This window comes from Cryptomeria japonica, chromosome 10, assembly GCF_030272615.1.
Source record: "Cryptomeria japonica chromosome 10, Sugi_1.0, whole genome shotgun sequence".
In the NCBI taxonomy this organism is placed as follows: domain Eukaryota; kingdom Viridiplantae; phylum Streptophyta; class Pinopsida; order Cupressales; family Cupressaceae; genus Cryptomeria; species Cryptomeria japonica.
In genome coordinates, this window is record NC_081414.1 from 852,134,366 (window position 1) to 852,158,170 (window position 23,805).

At 35.9% G+C, this 23,805-nt stretch overlaps 1 pseudogene; it reads left to right on the plus strand.

The window, feature by feature from the left end:
- Positions 1–8,901: 8,901 nt before the first annotated feature.
- On the plus strand, positions 8,902–19,845 carry LOC131859339 (cysteine-rich receptor-like protein kinase 2; annotated as a pseudogene).
- Positions 19,846–23,805: the final 3,960 nt, after the last annotated feature.

The following is a 23,805-nucleotide window of genomic DNA, read 5'->3' on the forward strand; positions in this document are numbered from 1 at the left end:
TATTCTAAAACAGAACAAAACGACACAATCTGACTAGCCAGACCATCTTCTCAACTAAGATTAGGATATAGTTAAATTAACCAGCAAGAACCCAAGGAAGGTAAGCAGCATAAGACTGAACATGCCTGAGATGAGTCCACGACTAGGCTTTACCCCGAATATCAATGGGAGCATAGACATTAGTAACTAGAAATTTTTTGCCAAACTAGAGGAAACTAAGGAAAGAGAAGACTAACTAGAGAGCCACCAAAGAGGAGTAACTTTACGTAAATTATCCCAAAAGAGAGCTAATCCACCTGAACAACATAAGGAACCAGTACACTGGCACTATCAATAATGCCACATAGTCAGAGCTCATTGAAGTATTAGATCAATAGAAAGCTTAGTCTCTTGAATACAAAAAATATATAGAGAATGAACACTTACCAAATCTTGAACAACTTTTTTTATGGGAGGGGCTATTCAACCCTTGCACATTCCAAGAAAGAATGATCATTTAAGGGAATGTGAAAAATGGGAATTTATAGTCTTCACCAACCCAAACTCCACTAACAAATCCCCAGCTGAATGAATCTTCCCCTGATCCATTTTGTGGCCTGCTTTAGGGGTTTCCAATCAACTCTTCTTATGAGCCTCCTGGAGTAAACCCAAGTTGCGAGAAGAACCCTTGCCCCTAACAGATTTTGAAACCTTTTTGGCCAAATCTAGGAAAACAACATCATCCTACAACATACCAGAGTCATTAGAAAAGTCTATCTATTGAGCAAAAGAAATTTATTGAGGTATCTGGAAATCTTGAGATGTTGGGACATCACCATCCACTCCCACAAGAATTTTCATGCCCACTATCCTAGAAGATACTTTTATTGGAATTCTTTCTTAACCTCAAGATGATTAAAATCATCCTCAGTTTGCCTTTCTTTGAGAGGTTACTTTTTCCCCCTACCTTTAGAGCCAGGTTTAATTAGTACAAGTCTAGTGCAGGAGAACCTCATGACTAAGATAATAAGAGAAATAAAGGCTAAAGGACACACATGAGAATGTGACCTTTCAATCTATGTAATAGGGTAGTCTTGTTTTTTTTATGTTTGATTTGTTTGTAATAAACCCCACCTTATTACCCAATGACATATATTTGGCAAGTTGATAGGCCACCATGGGCATATGGGCCTAGAGGTATTTGGGTGAGTATTTTTCTAGGTGTTTATGTGTTGGAGATGTCTTAGAAAGGTGTAGGACATGTTGAAGAACCTCTAGGTAAGCAGATTTAACATATGTCAAAAGTTGCTCAAACTTGACAACTTTTAATGAAAACTTTTGGTTGCAAATAGCAACTTCTTTCCAATGATCACCTCAGTTCAAATGGTGGTTCATAAACATTGAGGAAGGTATAAAGTGTCATCCCTAATAGCCATTGGGAGGAGAGAATGAGGGGAGAATGACTTTATTAACTTTGGGATCATTAAAGTAATATATTTTTGAGAATTTCCCGCAATTATGTTATTCTACGTGGTATATAGTACTGTATGATCATTTTTGAATTACGAAACCAATGGGATGTGTTAGAGTGGCCAATCACCTTTCAGATGCATGAAGTCTGAGGTCCTAATTCACCAAGACAAGGAAGAAATTAGCAACTTTCTGGAAGTAGTCTAGACTTGATAGTTTTATCTAGGGTTTTGCAAAGAAATGGTCTTACCTTGTTAATCCTTCATCGGTGGTTCACGGATTTGAAGTGGATGCAAGTATGGCCAGTTTGTTTTAGGATTTTAAAGGCCTTTTGCAGGTTAGGACCAGTTGGAGGTGAGGGTTTGATGCATTAAGGTGGGCAACTCCATGTGGCCATCGACAAGTGTTGTTAGATGTAATGACAGTCAGAAAAACACTGAGAAGGGGGGGGGGTGGTGAATCAGTGTCTAACCAGTTAATGGAATATTTGAACTCATTTATAAATTTGCAACCAAAAGTAATGTACTAGTAAACAAGTAATAATGCAACAAAGAGAAATAACAGAGACAACATACATGCACGCCATAACACAAGATATTTTTGCGAGGAAACCCGATAAGGGAAAAATCTCGGTGTTATTTGTGACCCACAATATTTACTCACTAGCCAATATGAATAAATATTACTTACAATAGGGGCCTGCACATGCAAGAAGGCCAACAGCCTAGAGCTCACTGCTCAATGAAAGAGTCTCACTGACTACAAAAAGGATAATTAAATCCAAGACAATGTACTACTCAAAATAGACTCTGCAATGCTTGATTCAGTACCAGTTTAAGCTCAAACAGAAACCTTCACAAAAATCTTGCCGGTGAATTATATTCACTCACATAACCTATCTGCAACACTCATGATAAAAATCCAAAAACTGTTGTCCAAAACTGAAGTCCAACACTAATCCTCAAAAAAGTGTGTTCCCCTTGAGCAAGTGATTTCTTGTATGCATTTTCTTCCATACATTTTTCTCCATACTACTCCCCCTTTGGCACCAATGACAAAGGATGTCAAAAAGAATCAAGGAATACAAAAATTCTACCTCATAGCCTATAACCGACAGTTTGCAATTTGAAAGAAATCTGCCAATATTAGATTCAGGCTCTACATGAATTTATTATTGTCAAAGATAAAGGTTTATGTCTGTTGGATCATGTCGGTGAGATAATGCATATGTTTCTCCGGTGACCGTTCTCCTTGATTTGATGCTTTAGAAGCTCAACCCATTGAGTTATAAGACTGTCCAATCTTGGACCAAGTTTTTTTTCAATTCCTAGGCCTTCAACCTTATCCTTTCTTTTTCCTGCTCCAATTTCTCTATCTTTTCCTTAAAAAATATCATTTTTTGTTCAAAAACTGAGGTAAGTTCCGAAGAACCTATCATATTATCTGCTATGTTATCTATCTCCTTTTGTGTTTTCTTAATCTCCTCATCAATGTATCCAGTCAGGTGGTGAGGCTTGCAAGCTTCCTTATATAAAACATTATATTACAAAATTGTTCAATTAAGTACCGGTAATAAGGAATCAATATGCTTAGTATAGTCCTTGATAGTCTTCTCAAAGAAATCACCTTTTTCTTTATTTACCCTTTCCTTAATGGTTTCTTCATTGATCTTATCTACAGTTAGAACATTTGAAGCAATAAATTTGGACAATGCATCCCATTTACTCAAAGAACCATCTATGTGATCTAACTTTCATGTCAGTGCAATCATTTTCAAAATAGGCAATGTATCATCAATGGCCTTATATGTTAAGGTGTTACGCTTTGTGATCCTCTTAATTGAATCCAAAAGAGCATCTGTTATATTTGTAGGTCTGAAATCTATAGTGGATGTGCGTGGTTCTGCAATAACTTTATTTTTCATAGATACTTGACCAATTACCTTAACAATTTCTTCCTTGTTACCATCATTTATTTCCTCTTTATTTACACTTGTTGCCAGTTTCTCACTCTGTGTCATTACCTCTTCTTCTGTTGGTTTCTCGGTCTGTGTATGTACCTCTGCATCTGTTGGTTTCTCAGTGTTAGGATTCTTAGCTTCCACTGGTATTTCAATGTTCTGAGAGTCAGCAGTGTTAACCGGTGACTCAGATATTTTAACATTTGTAGCATCAACTATCTTAACCTCTGTAGTCTCTTTATCCATAAGAATATTAACATCTAGTGTATCTAAATTCATAGTAAAGAGAATTTCATAATCCGGATTAGTATCATCATGTGTTATTTCTTCACCCTCCTTATCCGGTTGACTATTTGTATCTATCGGTATCTCTGAAGTTATTGGTGGGGTGTCTTGTGCCGGTGGACAAAGGTTATTGATGACCTTTATCATAGGTACACTACCAAAAAAATTTTTCCCTTTATCCTTTTGATATACCTTTGCAAAAGACTTGTCCAATTTTTGTCTTTCCCTTTCCTCTTTCTTTTCTTTTTCAACAAAAATATGTCCCATTTGTCTGCAATTTCATCTGCTATCTCTTTCACTCTTCCTTCCATTAGGCTGACCTGCTAGTGACCACTCATAAAAAATGACTAGTTGGCTTCAGCAATGAGTTCATCAATCTCTTCCATGGAATTAATGGGGTGAACAACCAACAACGCTTCTACCTTTAACTTTTTATCCAATTCCATCACTGACATTCTTTTAGCCTCTAATACTGTGTATAAGTCATTAGGTAGAACATCTACAACCTTAATTAAGACTTTCTTGTAGATATCAAGATGCAAAATAATGCTTTCCTCTATTGTCTCTTTGTCAGAGTCCTTGAAAGAATGATAAAATTTAGTCACATTGTTATGATTACCTTCATGTGTTATTTCATTTACCAGTTCCTATGGTGTAAGGGTATCTGGTGCCTTAGGTTGTTGTTTCTTCTTTGGAGTTAACTTCTTATTAGGCTCCCTTACAACCTACTGCTTCTTCCTTAATGTTCTTTTCCTTTTAGGAGGATAAGGTACCAATGAGAGTTTCCTCTTCTTCCTTTCAAATCTTTTGAGCTTTGTTGCTTTACCACTGTCTGTATCAGAAGAAGTGACAATTGGTGAAATATGAGCTACCCATTCCATTCCTTCCAGTTCACTAGAAGAAATACCACTTAAGTTTATATCATTTTCCTTAGCTTCTTTATCCATTTTGGATACATGTCTGATGAATTTTTCTCTTCTTTTTCTCTTCTTTTGCATTGAAACAACACTCTCAATAGGCTCAGCATTGCCAAAAATTTCTTTAGAGGGTTCCCTTGGTGCATCAAGAAGTGTCTTAGCATAACCCTCAAGAATATTCAGATCAACTTCATATCCGAACTCTATTATCCAAATAGTTCTATGAGTAACAACTTCCATCCATGTTTCATCTCTTTTGATTACAAAACAAATTTGCTTGTCATACTTATCCACAATGCTATTCGGTATCCTTTCTCTAGCCTTCATTTTGGTTTGGAAGTTGTTGAAGTAGTCTTTTACCATGTCATCACTATTAGTACCTATGCTGGTAATAGCTTCCATGATCTGTCTACCTACCAGGATGTCATATGCAAAGTCCTTGTGACCAATGTTGGGTATCTCCTTTATGAAGTAAAGAATTAAACACACAAGTACATTTTGAAAACAGAATGTTCCCTTCTTGTCACCCTTAATCTTCTTCAAGTTATCTAGCAGTTCATCCTTAAGCCACTCACAGATGTCAATTTTTTCATTTTTCTTAACCATCTCATATGCACTATGAATGCACAAACTAGAAACAAAATTTAACCTATTTGCATGTGTAACTCTGTATCCAAATATCATGCTCACATATTTTACATTTGCATCAGTGATATCATTAACCCTAAGAGACCTGTTGTCAAATGTAGCTCCAGTTATGTCCATAACACCCTTGTTTGGTATCTTCTTCTTGTTGGGCTTAGTACCGGTTGAGGGTAAACCTATAGCTGCCTTGATTTCTTCCCAAGTAATCTTTAAAAAAGAGTCTAGCCTCATAAAATCCCCATGAACTCTGCTCAATACAAGATGAACTATCTTATCTAAAAATTCAGGAATGTTAAGAATTTCAGTAAATCCTAAATCCTCAATAATCTTATGCTCCGGCCTGACTAAACCTTGTTCATCAGTTATAACATTTCTGTACATGTTCCTCAACTCATCTGACCCTGACTTCTCTATGTTGTAGTGAATATTAATCCTTAGGTCTTCGACAAAAGCAACTCCCTTCAGAATCTTAGAAATGGCTCCAATGGAATCATCTTGCTTAGCAATCTCAGGAATGATTTTAAACACAGGTCTAGGGCACTTAATATTTTCTACCATAGTAGGGTTTGCAATAAATTCAGGTGCAGAAGATGAAGATGCCATTTAGAAAGATAAATACCTTTTGACTTGTCAAATCCTTGAATGCCTGAAAATACCTTCCTGCTTTGCGTTAGGATGCCTTTGCTGTCTCTTTGCACTCTTTGAATGCTTGGATTCTTGGTGGATTGAAATGAGGGTTTTCTGGTGCTTTATAACCAAAAAGTTCTCCAACGACCGCATTAAATGCTTGTCGGTTAAGTGAAATCTTAACATATCTACTGGTAAAGAAGAAATACACCTTCTTACCATCAACTGAGGGTAGAATGCATGATTTTTTAGTTTTTTGGCATACCCTCTAAGGATTATTCCTTAGTTAGATGAAGAATCTCCTACTGGTGGAGGGTTACTCTGTTCTACTAGTGCAAAGATAGATTCATCAGCTTTCTGATCTCTCTTCTTAATCCATTGTTTTAAAAATTCTTGCTTTATTTCATTTACTTTTTCCTTTCCTTTCTCATTAGATCCTTTATTGTTCGCCAGTATAGTCTTGCTTCTACAAAATTTTGCAATATGCTCAATCTTGTTACATGGATAACAAGTTACATTATTCCTCTGAATAGCCTTTCCATATCTTTGACCGGTTTGTGTTCTACATTGATTAGATAAATGTCCAAATCTACCACAAACATAGCATTTCACATTCATTCTACAATTTTCTATGATCTGACCAACTTTATTGCATTTGGAACATTGACTGGCGGGTAAATTTGTATTCTGATTATTTCTAAATCTGCACTAATTTTCTCTATGAACAAATTTGTTGCAATTAAAACATTTCCCATTAAATTTATAAGCATTAGGTTGTCTTACTAGTTTGTTGTGATCTTGGTTGTTTGCAGTCCCAGAACTTTTTCCATGTTCAAATCCAAGTCCAATTATATCTCCATTAGGTTTCTGTCTTTTCAGCATGTCATCAAGTCTTTCTGAACTTTTCTTGAATTTGTCTTTTCTTTCATTTGCAGTGATCAACTCATTTTCCAGAATTCCAATCTGTCTCCTAAGCTCCTCTTTATCATGTTGCATGTGAATCAAATTTGTCTTTAGCATATCATTCTCAAGACAAAGTCTCAGAATTTCACTTGCTCCATCATTAATTCTCCTAGTCAAGTCTTCTTCATTCTTCTTCCTATCTTCAATATCCTTACATAGCCTCATGGTTAAATCTTGCATTTTATTCCTCATGTTAGTGTTCTATTGCCTCAACTTCTCTACAATATCCCTAAGAGTTTCCTTTTCATCATCATGTTTCTGCATTTTCCCATGAAGTTCCTTCCTCTTGTTTTGTGCTATAACCAAATTCTCCTAAAGTCCTATAATGAATTCCTGGGTAGTCCTCAAATCATCTTCAAGTTTGATATTCTTCAATTTTTCTACATCAAAATCCTTAAGAGCTCCTTCCAACTGTTTTCTCAAACTCTCCATCAGTATCGGTTTCAGAATCTTTCTCAAACTGTTAGCCTTTTGCAAATAGAGGACCAGGCTCTGATACCAATTATTAGATGTAATGACAGTCCCAAAGACACTAAGAGGGGGGGCGGTGAATCAATGTCTGACAGGTTAATGGAATATTTAAACTTATTTATAACTTTACAACCCAATTTAATGTACCAGTAAACAAGTAATAATGCAACAAAGAGAAATAACAAAGAAAACATAAATGCTCTCCATAACACAAGATATTTTGGCGAGGAAACTCGGTAAGGGAAAAACCTCGGTGGGATTTGTGACCCACAACATTTACTCACTGGCCAATATGAATAAATATTACTTACAATAGGGGCCTACACATGGAGGAAGGCCAACAGCCTAGAGCTCACTGCTCAATGAAAGAGTCTCACTGACTACAAAATGGATAATTAAATCCAAGACAATGTACTACTCAAAATAGCATCTACAATGCTTGATTCAATACCGGTTTAAGCTCAGTCATAAATGTTAACAAAAAACCTGTCGGTGAATTATATTCACTCACATAACCTATCTGCCTTATTACACAATCTTTTCGCTATCTTCTACATAATACCATATCAAAAATGACTTGTAAGATCTCATACATATATGAGTCTTTACAATACATCATGTCGGCTTATAGATAATTAATTACATTACAATACAATTCATATAAACAAAACTTGTCTCATGTCAGCTTGGATGTCGATATGCTTCGTTGCTGGTGTAAACTAAATGCTGGTGAATGAACTTTGTTGTACCTATCAGTGCCGGTGAGTGATGTCTATGTTGCCGGTGAACTTGTAGAATCCTATTACCGGTTGGTAGCTATCAATTACAACATCAACCATTCCCATGTAAGTGTAGAATGCCAACAAGTGTAAGCAAACAGGTCTTACATCAGGGGTTAAAGGTTTGATCATGGCCTAAGACTTAGGAATTGGTGTATTTGCAATGGATTAAGAATATTTCTTGAGTTTTTTTGGTGAGTTAAGGTCTATGTCTATACACTCTTTTGTAAAATAGGCCTAATTGGGCTATACCGGTCTCCTAACCAAAGTAGGGTTTGGGTTCTTCTGTCCCCTATTGGTAAGAACCCTTAGGATATGTTTTATAACTCCCAAAAGGGTATCCAAATCCAAGATTTTTTGTCTGGTCTTTTGGATAAATAATGAGTTAAGTGTGGAAAAGCGGTTTGGTAGGGCTACTAGGTTTTGGAGGCCTTGTTGCAGCAATTACCCAAACCAATAGAGGAAACCTAAATTCAATGATTGAAGGGGGTCTCCCTAACCTAGGGGACTTCTAATAAAACCTTAAATAGCCATTGTTTCCTTGGAGAAGAGACCAAACCATTGCTCACCATAGAGAATTTATACCAGTAAAGGAAAGAGACCTTGTTCTAGTAGTCTTTTGTTCAGACAAAGGGATGTGGGACTTGTCAAATTGATGTTCCTTAACCCCTGGAGTGTTATGTAATTGCTAGGTTCCTTGGTGTATTCTTGGATTAGGGGAACCTATCCTATACCGATACCAAGACCTTTGCATTAGATTAGTACCAGAGCGAAGGAGGAATCCTTTTGGGAAGAAGAACAATACATGTCAGCAGAAGAATTAGAGGGTGAGGCTAGAAAAATGCCTCTGAAGATGACAGGTGTGGAACTTGCCAAGATGGTGCAAGAGAACAGAGAAGAAAATGATCGGCTTAGAAGATTGGTTGAGAAATTGGAAGGGACGCTAGAGAGAGGACCTAATGGATCGGAGGAAGTGGGAGAAGAGGGGAACCCACAAGGGCATGAAGAAGAGGAAGTTCCTGCAGAGAATAGGTACCTGGTCAATTCCTTCAAGTCTTTAGAGAGGAGAACCATGGAACAGAAATCAAAACTTCTTATTTTCAGTGGGAAGATCGGTGTCGATGGGGTGATGGATTGGATAGAGTCCTTAAACAACTTCTTTGAATGTGAAGACATTGCTGACAACCAAAAGATGAAGATTACCAAGTCAAAAATGCAGGGAGCAACCTTGACATGGTGGAATTTAATGCAAGGAGAAAGAGTGAAAGAGGGAAGAGGAATGATCACCTCTTGGAATAACATGATTACAAAGATCAAGGGAGTATATGTACCGGAGGACTATGAAGTCCAATTACACAAGAGAAGGAAAAATCTTAGATAGAAAGAGATAGATGTGTGTGCCTATGCTGAAGAATTTTAGAAGTTGAGTATAAAGTCTAAGAAGGTTGAAGATGAAAGTGAAAGAGTGGCAAGATATCTAAATGGCCTAAGGTGGAACATACAAGAACAATTGAACCTCTTGTGCCCTGACAGTGTTCATAAATGCTATCAATTAGCATTAAAAGTAGAGGAGAAGCTCAAAAGAAGACAAGAGTAGAGCAGTAGAAGAAGGGGTAAGCACCTAAGAGGAAGGAGAAACTTCAGAGGAAGAGGATAAAATTTAGAATTCCAAGGAGAGAGTAGTTGAGACTCCTCAAGAAATGACAGCAACCACAAAGGCAACTTAAGAGGTAGAAGGCCAAATTTCAAAGGAAGATCATCAGGAAGAGGAGAAGGGATGATAAAATGTTTTAACTTGCTTTACCTGATTTTAACAAAGTGTTTTAGATTGAATGTGATGCTAGTCATGTGGCCATAGGAGCAGTCATAAGCCAAGAAGGCAGACCTATAGCATTCTTTAGTGAAAAACTCAATGAGGCAAAGAGAAAATATTCTTCTTATGACCTACAAATGTATGCATTAGTTCAGGCATTGAAAAAATGGAGACACTATCTGCTACCAAAGGAATTTGTGGTCTATACTGACAACCAAGCCTTGAGTTTTATTAATAGCCAATAAAAGTTTAGCCATAGACATATGAAGTGGGTAGAATCCCTACAAGCCTGTACCTTTTCCATAAAACACAAGAAAGGAGTAGCCAAAAAAGTGGGTGATGCATTGAGTAGGAGAGTGCTAATCATATCTGAAATCCAATTAGAAAGCATTGGGATTGATGCAATGAAAAACATGTATGCTGCAGATGAGCACTTTAAGGAGATTTACAAGGCATGTGCTCAATTTGGTGAAAGATATCATGTGGAGTTTTCTGATTTTATGATCCAAGATGGACTTCTTTTTCAAAGGTGGGAAATTGTCCATACCAAAGTGCTCAATGAAGACTAACATCATCAGGAAAAACATAGTGGACCTATGGTAGGTCATTTTGGTTTGGACAAGACACTTGAATTAGTAAGAAGGCACTACTTTTGGCCCAAATTGCAGGTTGATGTAAGGAAATTTGTAGATACATGCACCATTTGCCAAAAGGCAAAAGGAAGAAGTACCAATGTTGGTATCTATCAACCCTTACCCATTCCCTCAAGACCATGGGAGAGTGTGTCAATGGACTTTGTAATGGGTTTACCTAGGAATCAAAAAGGGTTTGACAGTGTATTTGTGATAGTGGATAGGTTTAGTAAAATGGCACATTTCTTGCCATGTAAGTGTAGTAGTGATTCATCTTATATAGAAGGTTTGTTTTTCAGAGAAGTAGCAAGGATTCATGGACTTCCATTGAACATAGTGTCTGACCGGAATGTTCAATTTGTTGGCTTATTTTGGAGAACTCTATGGAAGAAACTTGACACCAATTTGTCTTTCTCATCAGCCTATCATCCACAAACGGATGGGAAGACAAAAGTAGTAAACAAATCATTAGGGAATTTGTTGAGATGTCTTACAAGGAAGCATGGTGAAAAGTGGGATTCAATCTTACCTCGGGCAGAGTTTGCCTCCAATGACACTGTAAACAGAAGCACTGGGAAGTCGCCATTTCAGATTGTATATGGGTTGCATCCAAGAGGGGTATTGGAGTTGAGAAAACTACCCCATACAAATCCCATAAGTACAGATGGTGAGAGGTTTGTTGAAGCCATAAAAGAAGTTCATGAGCAAGTCGAAATACAACTTCAAAAGTCATCAAAAAAATACAAAGAACATGCAAATCAGAAAAGGAGAGAGGTAGAGTTTCAAGTTGGATATTTGGTTTGGGCAAATTTGAAGAAGGAAAGGTTACTCAAGGGAAAACACACTAAGCTCATGCAAAGGAAAGTAGGACCATATAAAATCTTAAAGAATTTTGGCACCAATGCTTATGAAATTCAACTACTATCAGACCTTTGCATATCTCCTATTTTTAATGTTTGTGATCTAACTCCTTTTAAAGGTGACTCTAATGCAGGTAACTCACAGCAGGTCCTAAAAGAAGCAACATATATAGATTTTCCCAAACATGAGTCACCTAAACTTGAAAAAGTGTTGGACACCAAGATTGTAAAGAAGACCAGGAACAATGAGTACAAACAATACTTGGTCACATGGAAATGAAAAGAAGACTTTGAAGCCATTTGGTTGGATGAAGATCAAATGAAGAAGGATGGCACCACATTTACATGACCTCATCTCAAGTGGACTTGAGATTCATTCACCTCAGGAGTATGGTGCAGGAACACCTCATGACTAAGATAATAAGAGAAATAAAGGCTAAAGGAAACACATGAGAATGTGACCTTTCAATCTATGTAATATGGTATTATTGTTTGTTTGATGTTTGATTTGTTTGTAATAAACCTCACCTTGTTACCCAATGGTATGGATTTGGCAAATTGATAAGCCACAATGGTTATATGGGTCTAGGGGTACTTGGTTGAGTATTTTTATAGGTGTTTATGTGTTGGAGATGTCTTAGAAAGTTGTAGAACATGTTGAAGTACCTCTAGGTAAGCGGATTTAACATATGTCAAAAGTTGCTTAAACTTGACAACTTTGTTGACAACTTTTAATGACAACTTTTGGTTGCAAATAGCAACTTCTTTCCAATGGTCACCTCGGTTCAAAAGGTGGTTGATAAACATATTGGAAGGTATAAAGTGTCATCTCCAATCACCACTGGGAGGAGATAATGAGGAGGGAATGACTTTGTAAACTTTGACATCATTGAAGTAATATATTTATGAGAATTTCGTGCAATTGCGTTATTGTACGTGGTATACCATACTATACTGTTGTTTTGGAATTAGGAAACTAGTGGGATGTGTTAGAGTGGACAATCACCTTTCAGATGCATCAAGTTTGAGGTCCTAATTAGCCAAGACAAGGAAGAAATCGACAACTTTCTCGAAGTGGTCTAGACTTTACGGTTTTGTCTAGGGTTTTGCAAAGAAATGACCTTACCTTGCTGATCCTTCATTGGTGGTTCATGGATTTGAGGGGGATGCAATTATGGCCAATGTATTTTAGGATTTTAAAGGCCTTTTATAGGTTAGGACTAGTTGGAGGTGACGGTTTGATGCATTAAGGTGGGCAACTCCATGTGGCCACCACCAAGTGTAAGCAAATAGGTCTCACATCAGGGGTTAAAGGTCTGATCATGGCCTAAGAGTTAGGAATTAGTGTATTTTGAATGGCTTAAGAGTATTCCTTGAGTTTTTTTGGTGAGTTAAGGTCTATGTCTATACACTCTTTTGTAAAATTGGCCTAATTGGGCTATACCAGTCTCCTAACCAAAGTAGGGTTTGGATTCTTGTGTTCCCTACCGGTAATAACCCTTAGGATATGTTTTATAACACCTAAAAGGGTATCCAAATACAGGATTTTTTGTCTGGTATTTTGGAGAAATAACAAGTGAAGTATGGAAAACCGATCTGGCAGGACTACTAGGTTTTGTAGGCCTTGTTGCAACAGTTACCCAAACTAGTAAACGAAACCTAAATTAAATGATTTAAGGGGGTCTCATTGACCTAGGGGACTTCTAATAAAACCTTAAATAGTCATTTTTGCCTTGGAGAAGGGACCAAACCATTGCTGACCATAGAAACTTTGTACCGGTAAATGAAAGAGACCTTGTTCCGGTAGTCTTTTTTTCAGAGAAAGGGATGTGGGACTTGTAAAACTGATGTTCCTTAACCCTTGGAGTGTTGTATTATTTATAGGGTCCTTGGGGTGTTCTTGGATTAGGGTAACCTATCCTATACCAGTACTAGGACCTTTGCATGAAAGTCCCTCCCTAGAAAAATCCCCTTCCGAAATAGGAGCTTTACCTTTCTCCCCCTTATCACCCTCTACAAGCAAGGACTTAAAGGAATTATTACCAATAGAAGATCTAGAAACTTGGGGGCACTAACACTGAAGATGTCCATATTCATGACAAACTCTACATCTAAAATGAAGAGACTTGTAGGACTTAGCTTCTGAACCCAGGAAGCTGAGCCTAAACAAATGTCTAGAGAATCTGGCAAAGGGTTATTTAAATCCACCTCAATACAAATAAAAGCAAATGAAATTAGTTTTTTATCTAGCGTTTATTGAGAAATGGTAGCCGACTTCCCAATTAACACAGCAATCCGACGTAAGATATCCTCTCTACAAAATTCTAATGGTAGCCTCGTGAGACGAACCCAAACTAGAACCCACGAAGGTAGATATTTAGCAAAATTAAAACCCATATGCCAAGATTTAATAAACAAACCAACCTAGTTGTAAAAATAGGGTCCTCCCTCAAAAACCCGATTCCTATCCGCCATATTGGAAAAAGCAACCATGATGTAGTTGCTGGTCGCTAATATGATTTCCATACCCCCGTTAACCTGCCGAGTTCACATAATCTAGGCTTGCAATGCTGGCAGAGAAATGTGGATCCCCAAGAATGTGCATATCAAGGCATAATTACTCCAATATGCGAAATCCTCCACAATAGATTCGGGAGGGATAACCAACACCGGACGATCCTAGCTTCGCGACAAATAGCCATTAACGTTTTTAATCTTTGAACCCTTGCCAACATAAAAGGACACTGACTGGTTTGCATGCACATCCGAAGAAAGACCATTACACCTCCCCACATCAACGATCACTAGAGACAAATAAACCCCAACACCAGTCCTCAAAAGACCCCATGCACAGAAAAGAGACACCGACACTTGCAGAAGACAACTAGATTTTTCATATGAATATGCAAGGCAACTAGTAGGACAAGAAAAGTCTAGTCATGGAGTTTATTTTTTCTTTGGTATGTCTTATTATTAAAAATTAATAATTTATTTATTTATTTAACTTCAAAAATAAATTGAGACAAATTAATAAAATTCAAATCATTTGTAAACTTTGTTGATTTGGGACTTGTAAAAAATTTCATCGATTTCAGCATTGCTCGTAACGCTCAACAGTAATTTCACATGTGTTTATCTGAGATTTTCGATTGAAGATTAATCCATTGTATTATCTCTTTAATCAATAGTTGGTAGACTTCATCTCAAAACTAGGATAAGTTCGTATTTCTCCCAAGATAGAGTCATTTTTCACACACTTGGCTTTCTTCATCACCTTTATTATTGTAGGCTTCTCGATTTTTCTTCATCGATGGCAACATCGGTGAGCACAACCAATAGGGCATATCATCAATTCAACTACAGAAGGAAGCTAGCAGTTGAAAAAAGGGAGTTCCCTATTTCAGGCCCTTTCAATCAGGATCATCTCTACAGAGCATTCGTGCTCAACTACAATGAAGTAGAGGATTCAATCAGAGAGCTCACAGGTGGACATGTATTACATGCACCATCTCCCCATTTGTTTTTTCCATCACAAGTCGTCTGTGGATCTTTCTATCAAATTGCCTTGAATTGGTTCAGTCTTATGGGAAATTTGTGCATATTGCAACTAAATTTATTCATGGAGATTATATTGGGTTATATTTTTTCACAGGCAAAGCGGATACTGGGAGAATATTTTCTAGAAACTCACCCCTCAGTGATCCCATACCATGATCATTTGGGACCTATCACAACATAGTAGACTCAATGCAAGTTTAAAACACTTAATTGACGGGTAAATCAGGTATCTCATGGGCATGTTCACCGGCCAGTTGCACAGCGATCATTTAGCTCATTTGGTAGACAAGTTAAAATTATCATGCCCTGAGGGCGTGAACAAGCAGTACAACTTTTGGACTAGTTCTGAAACATTTTTGTCTATTATGCTTTATGCTTCAATCAATTTTAGTTTATGTTTGTATCTTCTTGTAATTATTAAATTATTAGTAAATATATAAAAAAAAGTTTAAATTAGCTTATTGATTACAACAAAATTATTGAATTGTAACTTTTAAGAAGATATATTTTAAGTCAACCATATTAATTGAATAACAAGATTAGATGTAAAGAATCTATCCAAAACTAATTCTATTATAATATTAAGAGTCTCAATATCATAAAAAAACAAGTACCATGTAGTGTGAAGAATTTTTCGTAATATTATTTAAAAATGAATGATGATATATAATTTCTTTTTTTCTATCTAGTGACAACAATAATTAATTTATTAGTAAGAATATTTAGAAATATGTTTTTAATTAATTTTTTGTTGTTGATTACAACAAAATGATTGAAATACAATTTTAAGAAAAAAAAAATAGTCAACCATATTATTCTATTGATTAAATTAGATGAAAATAATCTATCCAAAAAAATTCTATTATAATGCAAAAATATTCAATGTCATAATAAACAAGTACCATGTAGAGGGTAGAACTTGTCTTAGTATGATTTGCAATAATAAATATTTGTCATTGATGCAAGTTAAGAGATTGTGCAATTCAGTTAATAGATGAGTTGGCATGACATAGCTAATTCTCACTTGATGAGCTAAAAGGGGTTCTATAATGAATGGTTCATAAGGCACAACACTTGCTAAAGGTTTTGCAAATGGGGTTGCAAGCTGATTGGGCTTAACCTTGGAGGAAACTCCATTGTTAAGCGTGCTCGAGTTGGAGTAGTACTAGGATGGGTGACCTCCAAAGATGGCCCAATGCTTCACCTATGTGAGCATCACCTAGATGCAATGAGTGCTAAGTGTACCATTCATTCTCATGAGAGAAGGGCTCTTATGAACCACTACTCATGAATCATGGGCCAATGCGTTTGAATCAAAAACTACACAGTTGATATCTAATTGCAATATCACAATTCGACTTCTTGTGAAAAATATCGCCTACTTCTAACTTAGAAGTAGGTTAGTTCTAAATTGTGATCAATAAACATTTGTATGATTAATATATTCCAATTTTAGTAGGGGTTAAAGATTATAGTTTATAGGTTTGACTTTGATTCCAAGTTTGATTGGTAGGCAATTGTGACTAGCACAATTAAAATTGAGCATGTTTAATGTATAATATCTCTTAATTATTTATAATGACATCATTTGGAATAATTTTTTAAATATTGTAATAATGTCATCTTACATTTTAAAATTATTCCAAATGATGTCATTATTAATATTTCAAAAACTATTCTTAAACACATTTTATTTGAAGAGCTATTTCTATTTAATTTTTATTTTAACCTTAACCTTAATTTTGTCCTTAATTTTGACTCGTTCTCGAATCCTAATTCTAACATTAACCTTAATCATAAACACAAATATAATCTTAATTTTAATTCTAAATCTAATCTTAATTTTAGTAATAACTATAATCCTAAATTTATAATAAATAAATAAAAATTGTAATTATAATCCTAATCCTACTTATATATCTAACATTATCACTAATCTTTGGTTGCCTTCAAAGAGCTAAATACCATCTTCAACTCTGTTATTTTGAGTTTTCCTCCAATATATTATGGTCGATACGACTGCCCCAGCCTGTTAACAAAATTGTAAGTTTTCTCTCATTTTAAAACTAGTGATGCCTTATCGCCCATCCATTATTAAACATCAAATACTATATTAAAATGGTAAGACAAGCCGAAAAAAACTTTAAAAAAATTTGTTCGCTTTCTCTGATAAGGTTCAGACATTTTTAATCTTCACTTTTATTTGCTCTTTCTAAACTCAGAAGAAGAAACGAACTAAAGCTTATTGACTTCTCAAAATATTTAACTGTAATAATGTAGTGGTTTTGTGGTCTAATTTCCATTTCTTTGACTTTGAATGAAATAAATGTTAGAGCAGGAATATTCGTGAAAATAGATGGCTCCCCAGCAATTTGAAAGTCTATATAATAATCTCGTGTTTTTCTTTTATCAAAACAATTCAGGAATTCTAGCAGTTTTAAGCGTCTCTCTTATATCAATGGAAAAATCCAGAGCCATGGCTGTAAGACACTGGGAAGTGGAGAATATTGTAAGGTTTACTATTTTATTTCCCATATTAATAATGGCCCCCATTAGAGCAGATCCAGAGACCACACTTTTGTCGTACCAATGCAGTACCAGCCTCCCCAACAACGCAACCCTCTTTCAGCAAGTTTTGAACTCCGCCCTCGCATCTGTGGTGAAAGAAGTTGCTCAATCTGGATTTGCTACAACAGACAAGGAGACATCTACAGAGGCAACAACAGATTCAGTATACCTTCTGGTGCAGTGCAGGAAGGATAAGTCCTCTGCCGATTGCCTTAACTGCTTAAAGGTTGCAGAGAACCAAACTCGCAACTGCTCCGGTGTGTCCGCCACAGCATACTACGACAGCCGTTATCTGCGTTACGAGAGTTACAATTTTTATGATCTATACACTGATATCACACAAAAACCGATTTGCGGTGATGTCTACTCCGCCAATCCCAGTTCAATTTTGGCAACTGTTGGAAGTTTGATAGGTGATCTTTGCACTGCAACTCCTCGCCTAAAAAATTATTTTGCTGCGGAGACTAGACAAGGGCCGTCTAATACCACTATCTATGGACTTGCCTTCTGTTTGCGTTCCCTAGTTCAAGAGGATTCCCGCAAAAGTTGCCTCAAGATTGCTCAGGGCAACATAAATAAGTGTTTTCCTCACTCCGAGGGACGGGCTATAGACGCCGGCTGCTACTTGCGATACAGTTCCGAACCCTTTTTCCTCAGCAATGCGACTGTCGACTTGGCACGTTTCTTACCAACAGGTTAGAATTTAATTATATTCAATTGAAGAGCTTCAATTTTGTTAGCTCTTTTGAGAGTTTTCCTAAGAAGCAAGTTTGATTAACAATTTGGGAAATTGTTAGTGTTTACGATGATTTTTTCACGGTTGAAGTGTTCTCGGTTTTGTTTTTCAGAGAAGTGGGCGAGTTCTCGAAAGTCGATAATAATTGGTGTAGTGGGAGGGGTATTCCTTGGCCTTCTAACTTGTCTTCTTGTCTTCCGGAAGCATATAATGCGGCCACGCCAGAAAAAAGGTAAACTGTTAAAGGCCAAATTTTATATATTATACAATATGAAGCAAAAGCCTTGGAAATCAATTCTATCTTAACATATCTATGGAACAGCGGATATTGAAGGAGCAACGGAACTCCGTGGGCCAGAAGATTTTGAGTTTAAGATACTGAAAATGGCAACCAACAATTTTGATCAGGCAAATAAGCTTGGAGAAGGAGGATTTGGTGAAGTATTTAAGGTAAACTATTATTAATTTGCTGTGTACGTTAGAAAGTGGCAAAGTTGTGGCAGTAAAGAAGCTGACATTAGGTCACTCAACCCGTGCAATTTCTGAATTCGAAAGCGAAGTGAAACTCATTTCCAATGTTCATCACAGAAATCTGGTGCGTTTACTCGGATGTTGCAGACAAGGCCAAGAAAGACTCCTGATTTATGAGTACATGCCCAATAGCAGCCTTGACAGAATATTATTTGGTTTGCTATTCCTGAAATTCCCTCTTTTGTTTGTTTCTTCTGTTACAACAAACATGATAGGCTTTGAAAGTCTAGCGAATTGCCCTACATGTAGGAAAAAATAAAAGACTTTTGAGTTGGAAGGAAAGGTTCAACATTATCTTGGGCACTGCTCGTGGTCTGGCCTATCTCCACGAGGAATTCCATGTCTGTATCATCCATCGTGATATTAAATCAAGCAACATATTACTTGACAACAACTTTCAGGCAAAAATAGCAGATTTTGGGCTGATCGGACTACTTCCGAATGATAAATCTCATGTTAGCACAAGAGTTGCGGGAACAATGTAAGGAAACTCCTACTTTATGTACTGTTTTTCTAATCCCAAAGTTTTCAATAGAGATAGTAACATCGATTTTATGGATTTTCTCAGAGGATACACGGCTCCTGAATACGCTAGCCATGGGCAATTAACAGAGAAAGCTGACACCTATAGCTTTGGTGTGGTGGTTCTTGAAATTGTCAGTGGTAGAAAAAGCATTAACTTGAAGCAACCACCTGATATGGAATATCTTCTTAAATGGGTATTTTAAAATTCCAATAACATTCTTCTAATCCTTTAATCCCATCATTCTCTCCCATAAAAATCTTGATCATTTGCTTGAAAAACCTATGGCAGGTTTGGAGCCTATACGAGAATAACAAGGTTTTAGATGTAATGGAAAGTGAAAAGGAGATAGAAGGGTATAGCGAAGAAGAGGTGTCGAGGGTGATAAATATTGCGCTTCTATGCATACAAGATTCTGCCAGACATAGGCCATCAATGTCTGAGGTCGTGACAATGCTATTAAATAAAGATGAGATTTATTTTCAGAAACATCTGCATACATCTTTCAAAGACTTGGCGTTCAAATAATATAGAGAGTCAAATGCAACAATTACAGAATTCCTTAATTCTCGTTAGTAGTGGCTATTTCTCTTGTCAATATACATAGAGAATAGCAAGGAAGGATAGATTGTTAACATCTAATCGATTATATAAGTCCTTCCTATTTCCAAACAGGATTTAAATATTCCATTATATTTTTTCACTTCGTCTTTATATATAACCATGAAATTTTCAAAAAAGGTCTGTAAGAAATTCGAAGATCGTGTTGTGGATAAATTTATTTCAAAATAGAAACTAGAATTAGCTGTGCAAATAGTTTGTGGTTCTATTAAACATTAAAGGAGAGATATGTTCAATTGATTTTGTGAAGATTTAGGTTGTAAGATAGTAAGAGAATGAAAACTCTATTTTTTATTAATAAAAACATTTCTATTTTAGAAAAATCATACAAAAAGTAATATTGAGAAAATCTGTGTTGTTTTTAGTTTAATAATCTTGTCATTGATGTCAAAAGGATACGTCTTTGAGACATAGAGTGTAGAGATAGTATGCACAGGCATAACAGAGAGTTTATGTGAAAAAGGAAATAGAGTACGCAGGTAACGGCTTTGACTATTTATCTCCTGCATTGGTAGTATGATGGTGGTATCAAGTATTTATATAGTTTAGTGAATATAGTTTTAGTGAGAAAAGGCAAACATGCTTTTGCCATCCAACTTGGAGTGCATGTCGATATGACATAAACCACCAAGTGCAAGATCACAACCATTAGAACAGACCGTCAGAAGAGGATGCGAAGTTGCGATGGAACCATGGGAGCTAACATGAAGTGTTACGTGGAAGATTGTAGTGGCCAGGACAGACTGCTGGCTAAAGTTATGATGTTGCGATGAACTACCAAGTGCATGATCACAGCAGTTTAGGTTGACCACTAGAGGAGGCTGTGATGTTGCAATCAACCTAAAACTGTCACAGAAATAGTTGAGCTACATCCTCATGGTTTGGATGTAATCATAGAATGTTAGCCGACGATGTTGCGAGAAACTGTCATGTGTTGTGCTAGGGTCCACAGAGCTAGAAGGATAGAAGAAAGCATAGTTTCACATGGTGAAGTGATGTCACCAGGAAAGGCTTGCGATGAGCGATCAGCTGCCACAAGTCCAAAGAAGTAAAGAAAGTGTTGGCTCGTAGGTTTTGATGATGTATGTTGATGTTGATGTCATGTTGTGATGTTGCTTCCCATCGCCACATGTCCTTGAAAATATGACATAGATAAAGTCCCAAGGAGATTGTGTTGACACTAATGTGATGTGGCATGTGGAACTTGCATGGTGGCAATAACAACTAAATGTTTTTTATCAAACAATGAGAATCAATGGTCCAAATTTAAAGATCTAGAAGGAAATTGTTTTGGTGTGCATAACTGTGCATTCTAGGAACTTGCATAAATTGACTTAGACAACTATTTATTGAATGCTATTGGACAATGACAAAATGGGGTAGATTCTCTATGCTAAGATGAATACAACAAAGTCCAAGCTGACTAAATGAATGATCCTAATGCAACATAGAAAGTTGTACACATCATGTTGTATGATAACGATGCAAACTTCTTTTTGTTTGATTTGTGATGAGCTATGCCTTGGCCAACCTTATGGAGGTGAATACAGAGCATACAAATATGATGTAAATTGTCATAGTTGATAGTTAATATTATAATAAGAAGTAGCAATGAGATGTGTAAAGTGTTTGTAGAAGCTATGCAACATGAATTTCAAATGTCCATGTTAGGTGACTTGTGATTCTTTCTTGGCTTGCAGATCACCCAGATTGACAAAGGTATTTTTATCTATCAAACCAAGTCTGTGAGAGAAATCTTGAAGAAATTTTAGATGGAAGATTGCAATCCAACTAAGACACCCATTGTAACATGGTGTAAATTAAGCAAAAATGATGAATCTCCATTGGCAGATCAGACAAGCTATAGATCAATGATTGAAAGTTTGTTGTATTTAATTTCTTCTAGGCCTAATATAATGCATCTTGTTTGCATGGTTGCAATATTTCAGGTTGCTCCAAAGGAAACTCATGTAAAGGTAGTCACAAGGATCTTAAAGTATTTACAACATACAAAAGACTTTGGATTGGTGTCCATAAATTTTAAGGGTTGGTGCTTCTTTGGTTTGGTGTCCATAAACTGTAGGGGTTAGTACTCCTTTGTATTGGTGTCCATAAACTATAGGGGTTGGTGCTCCTTTGGATTGTTGGTGTTGGTGCTCCTTTGTATTGATGTCCATAAAGTCTATGGAATTGGTGTATCCTGAAGGTTGGTGCCTTCAAATTAATTGTAATCAATTGATACATTTGTGAAGCTAGATTTGGACAGTATGTCCAAGAAAAATTTTCTCATCGTGGTTATTCTCATCTTGGTTTTTCCATATATATGTTGGTGTTGTGTGTTGTGTTACTCATATTCTCACTCTTTTGCATTATATGGTTAATTACTTATCAGAGCTAAAAAATATTTTTAGTATTGTTAATGCATACACCAATTCAACCCCCCTTCTTAGTGTATTTGTGTGTTCAACATTGTGAGATTTCTTATATTATATTAGTTTGTATACTCATGTCTACAATATTTTGAAGCAGTTTCAAAATTGAAAATGAAGTTGTAGTTGTGAATGGATATATGTCCAAACAAGATAAATAATACTAGTATAATGTAAATATGGTTTTTAGATACCTATATGGTGCAATAGCTTATGCAATTTGTTATGAAGGGAGAAATGATGAAAATAAAACTTTAAATTCTAGGAAAATTTATGGATTATAATTATGTTGAAGATCAACTTGTGTTAGAATATTCTAGTAATGTTTTCTATTTTTATCTTTAGTTATTTTTTTTCTTATATCAACCATGCATAGTTGTTTCTAAAATATTTTTTCTAAATTATGTTGGCCTAAGTTTCTTATTTCTAGAATTTTTAATATTTCTCTATGTTTTCTATAAAAGAATCATATGTATATGTTTTAAAGCAAGTTAATGATGTCTATTTGTGCAACATATTTTCATATAAATTTTGTTTGTTAAGTTTATGCCTCTACACACCTTCATAGTGGTACCATAGTTGGGGAGAAATCATTGATGAGTGCAAAAAATATGAGATGGAGTAGGAAAAAGATAGAGACCCTAGAGAGAAGTTCCAAGACATTCCGAGCCTTTGTTTAAGGTAAAATCCAAAAGAAAACATGACAGAAAAGGAGAGAAGCTTCTATACACCATAAAGCAAAAGATGAAGTCACCAAGAAAGGTACACCAAGGATGATGATAATGATGTGAAAGAGGAGATGAAATCAAAATTGCAAATTAAAAGTTTACAATTGTTAAAAATGGTAGAAGGGTTTGAAATCAATGTTACTAAAGGAAACTATGAAAATTAAATTGGGCCATAAAGGTTGGAGAAAGAAAATTTTATGTTCTTAAAAAGATCTTAGAACTTATATTATAGGGTTTGAAAAAGCTGCAAGGAATCTAAAGAGTAGGAGAACTGAGAAAGGAAGAAGAGTGTTGAAGAGTCTTTTTTTTTTGTAGCATAAGGTTCAATATCAGATAAGTTTGGGGACATTATAAGAGAGAGGAGACAGTTGAAGGACTATGAAGATGCTGACATAAATTCAAAGATGTGACATCAAATATCAACAATTTCTAGCACCAAATTTTATTTTTAATAGGTAAGAATTATGAGAACTAAGAAATAAAAATGAAAATTTTATTTTGATCTCACAAACTATTAGAGATAGTTGATAAAAATTTTATAGAACAAGCTAATGAGACAAAATTGAACAAAAATCTAATGGATGAATGTAGGGAAAATAGGAAAACAGATGGAAGAGATTTGGAACTTATTCAATTAGGTATAGAATAGTTATTTTCTTAGCAAATAAAAAATGTACCTTCATCCAAAAGAGCATGGGAGATACTAGAAA